The 4,392-nt window shown below is 33.0% G+C and overlaps 1 protein-coding gene across 1 annotated transcript in view; it reads right to left on the bottom strand.

The window, feature by feature from the left end:
• The window catches only part of LOC102678231 (breast cancer anti-estrogen resistance protein 1), a 116,733-nt gene that overhangs the window by 52,903 nt on the left and 59,438 nt on the right, over positions 1-4,392 (bottom strand). The gene's annotated exons all lie outside the window — the stretch shown is intronic.

The following is a 4,392-nucleotide window of genomic DNA, read 5'->3' as shown; positions in this document are numbered from 1 at the left end:
TAAATATTCGCCTGCTTTCATTCAAAATTAAACAAAATCTATGATTTATCAAAAGGTTATAATCTAATTTTAAGGGGAAGAGAAAAATAAACGAATTAAAAATTTCGCTACTAAATATTCGTCTGCATTCAAATCGAACGAAATCTACGATTTATCAATCGATTTACAATCTAATGCGTAAAATTCGCCTTAACCTTAAGAAGGAAAGAGAAAAACGAACGAAGAATTGTACGAATTACAAAAAAAAAAAAAGAAAAGAAAAAAGGGAAAATGGCAACCGTAAAAAGCAAACTACAATCAAGTTGACGCGTACGCGTGGTGCGTGCGCGAGCGGAAGTTGGCCAGTTTCCATTAACAGCTTGCGTTCAGGCGTCGGCGGTGCATTAACCCGAAATAATTCCGTGGAATCACGTCGATCGGTAGACATAATTCGATTAAAATCCGCCCCTATGCACCATCATTGTGTCCTTCATAATGCACCCTTTGTTATATCGAACCTGCATACCTGTGCGCGGATGCACCTGCGCAAACATTTTCACGCGAGTTCGTGACAGCATCCATGCTCGATGCTCCTCGCGTTTCGAGCACGCACGCACGCGCATGCGCACACACGCAGACAGTTTTCGCTTTGGTGGGTCGCGTTGTATCATCGCGCATATATCGTGTTAGTCGAAACACGAGATCGTCTTCCCATTAGAGAGGGAGCCACCGAGCCACCCGGCGACCATTGTATCATTGCCGTTGAACGATCTCGATGCGCGCGGGGCGAAATAATTCGCTGTGGGTGGTAAAATGATTTAACCTTTTTCTTTTTCTTTTTCTTTTTTTTTTGGGAAGGGTCGATGAAAAAATTCTTGCGGTTCGAGATACGCCATTATCTTCTATTCAATAGGAACGCGTCTCTGTTGTTGAATTATCTTTTTATGTAGATTTTTTTTGGAACGCTTTTTCTTTTTCCTTTTTTTTTCTTTTTCTTTGTTTCGGATTACGAAGAGTCGAAGAGAGAGAGAAAGAGAGGAGAGTACGGTCACATTTTGGATTTATTTTACGGTAACGCTGCTACGGTAAATGAAATTTTAATGGGATTTGTCGAGGCTGGAAATTGAATTAACTTGATGGATGAAGAATAGAGGAGAGAAAGGGTTGTTTGTTTTATGGTAATAGGTGGAGTGTGCACGTATTACGTATATACATATATATGTGTGTATGTGTGAAATACGATACGAATATATGAAAACATGTACAAATTTTCCTAAAATATATGTAAACAACTCATTGAAATCGGCAAAGAATATTCCAGCAGCAGATTTATTTCGTACAAATTACCTGGCATTTGTCTCTATTTTGCATATTTTTCTTTCTAATTTTTATAACCCTATAATTTTCCTGATTTTACTTAAACTCTGAGACGAGAATTTAATCGGAGGAATTTAATTAAATATCGAAATAAAAATAAATGGATGGAATGAGGGGAGGAAAAAGTTGATGGATCTTTTTTTCTTTTCTATCAACCGACTATTGAATAAACGTTAAGCTGTTTTCCTTGATCTCGAAAATTCCGATTGAGAAAGATCTTTGAAGTGTAAATTGCTATTGATTAAAAGCCTCGAATATAACAATGGATGAAGCGAGAAGAAATCGGGTCAAAACTTTCTCTCAAACGGCTCAGTTTCAATTCAAATCTGTTTCGATTATTCGAAAAGAATTACCCGAAATTTAAGAAACGCATAAATGAAACAAAGCAAAGTATCCAAATTATTCTAAATTTAAAAACAGCCGCGATAATGGGCGGACAGGAAATTTTCTTGTTTAATACACTTTCGCGTTCTCCGTTTGTTATTTTAACATAAATGCTGGAAATAGTGCACATCCGACGCGCTCTTATCAAAAGAATCAACATTAATAATTTACACAACACCTGGTAAAATTTAAACAATTTAACCAGGTCGACCACGAGATACCACTGAATCTTTCATACGCAAAATTACACGCTCGCTTAACCATTGCTTAACCACGCATTTTATCCAACCTTTTCTTCTTTTCACAACCTCTCTGTCCACCAGCCAACTTTTTAATTCAAATTTCGCTTCAAAACACTTACTTTTCTTCGAACGTCCATCGAATCCAAGAAAGAAAATCTTACTCCAATCTTTGTTAAGTCCTCAATTGAAACTGTTGGCTTCGATTGCCAAGCCGAGAGATCGGTCAAGATCCAATATATCGATCGATATACATAACCAACAACAAGTTTCGAGTATCCAATTTATACATTCGAAACGATTCCGATACAGCGTCGATCCTTATTATTGAAAGAGAGAAAAAAGGAAAAGGAAAAGGAAAGCAACGAACGAAAGAGTCAATAAAATCGATCCTGTTTAAACGCAGGTTTACGCACCTGACCGACGGTGACACGAAACGTTTGCAACGCCGATGGAATTCAATATCCTTGACGAGGCACCCACTGAAATTCCATCCCGATCAAAGAGACCATATTTTCGAATCGATCTACATTCCGCTCCGTGAACAAATATTTATGCGGATACCTATATTATACGTGTATATATATATAAAACGTCGTCCACGTTTGGAGGTGTTTCGGCTATTAAATCGGCTAACGCATCACGAATGGTATATGGTATCTCGAGAAGCGTGGGCCTAGAGATCCTAAGCCAATATTTTGACACGGGGCAACCGACAATTTTTCCACGAGTTTGTATCGGCCGCCTTAGGATTTCACTCATCCTGCTTGGCTTATTGGTTTATGGTATTAGATGGTAAAGACGATACATCGCGTTTTCATTTTTACATTCAATTTTAGTTGTTATATATAATAGTTACCTTATTTTATTATGGTATTAATGAAATATTCCTGTATTCGTATCAAATAATAACACAGAAATATATTTAATGACATTTGTCATGTATACTTAATTGTATTATATTTAGCTGTACAATTTTTTTTCTATCAACTTTCACTCATCCTTGGCTTATTGGTTTATGGTATTAGACGGTAAAGACGCGTTTTCATTTGTAATCTTTTTACATTCAACGTAGTTATTATATATAATAGTTACCTTATTTTCTGGTATTAATGAATGAATTTGTAACACGAATCTTTTTACATTCAACGTAGTTGTTATATATAATAATTACCTTATTGGTTTTTGGTATTAATGAAATATTCCTGTATTCGTATCAAATAAACACAGGAATTATATTTAATGACATTTATCATGTATACTTAATTGTATTATATTTAGCTGTAGTTGATTTAAGAATAGGAAATTTGCTTCGGTTGGGCATTGTTTTTTTTCACTATTATTAAAATTATGTTATTAAAATATAATTATCGAGTGATGAAGAGTGATTATTGGGATGAAGTAAGAAACGAGGATAAAAGAATTTAGTATCCAAAGATCAGAGCTTCAGGTATTAAAAATTTCGAATAAAGTTATTTTAAGCAATTATTAAAGTTTGAATAATAATTTTATTTATTATATTATATATTTAACGTAAGTGTAATTGATTCGATTTAAGAATAAGAAATCTGTTTCGGTTGAACATTGGATTGTTTTTTTCATATTATTAAGAAAATACAGGAGCCTATTGCGATACAATGATAATAGATAAGGATTTTATTGCTATTAAAATTGGCACGTAATATAATCGAGTGATAAAAGAATATAGTATCCAAAGATCAGAGTTTCAGGCATTAAAAATTTCGAATAAAGTTTAAACAATTACTTATTAAAGTTTGAATAATAATTTTATTTATTATATTATATATTTAACGTAGTTGTAGTTAATTAATTTAAGAATAAAAAATTTTCAGATGGACATTGGATCGTTTTTTTTCATGCTATGAAAATACAGGAATTTATTGCAATATAATGGTAATAGACAAGGATTTTGTGTTACTAAAATTAGCACGTAATATAATTATCGAGTGATGAAGAGTGGTTATTGGAATAAAGTAAGAAATCGAGGATAATATCCAAAGATCAGAGTTTCAGGTATTAAAAATTTCGAATAAAGTTACTTTAAGTAATTAAAACACTTGTATAATATTTAAGTAGTTATTATAATTGATCCAATTTTCGTGTAACCTTGCCACTATAATTACTTCCAATTTATCTAAAGTAACTCATCCATCAAATAACATTATTCGTAACTTCAAATTTTCCCAAATCATTTTCAGATGGACATTGGATCGTTTTATAAAAATACAGGAGTCTATTGTGATACAATACTAATAAATAAGAATTTTGTTATTAAAATTGGTAATAAAGTTATGGATATGAAAAATTATGGAAAATCGTATCATATCAAATTTAACTTAAATTCTGTTATTTCCAATCCAAACTTTTTTCCCTTCGATTTCGCATGGGAATG

The sequence above is a fragment of the Apis dorsata genome, unplaced genomic scaffold (genome assembly GCF_000469605.1).
Source record: "Apis dorsata unplaced genomic scaffold, Apis dorsata 1.3 scaffold_23, whole genome shotgun sequence".
Taxonomy (NCBI): domain Eukaryota; kingdom Metazoa; phylum Arthropoda; class Insecta; order Hymenoptera; family Apidae; genus Apis; species Apis dorsata.
Note: the sequence above shows the minus strand (reverse complement) of the source record. Positions and strands in the feature narration are given on the sequence as shown.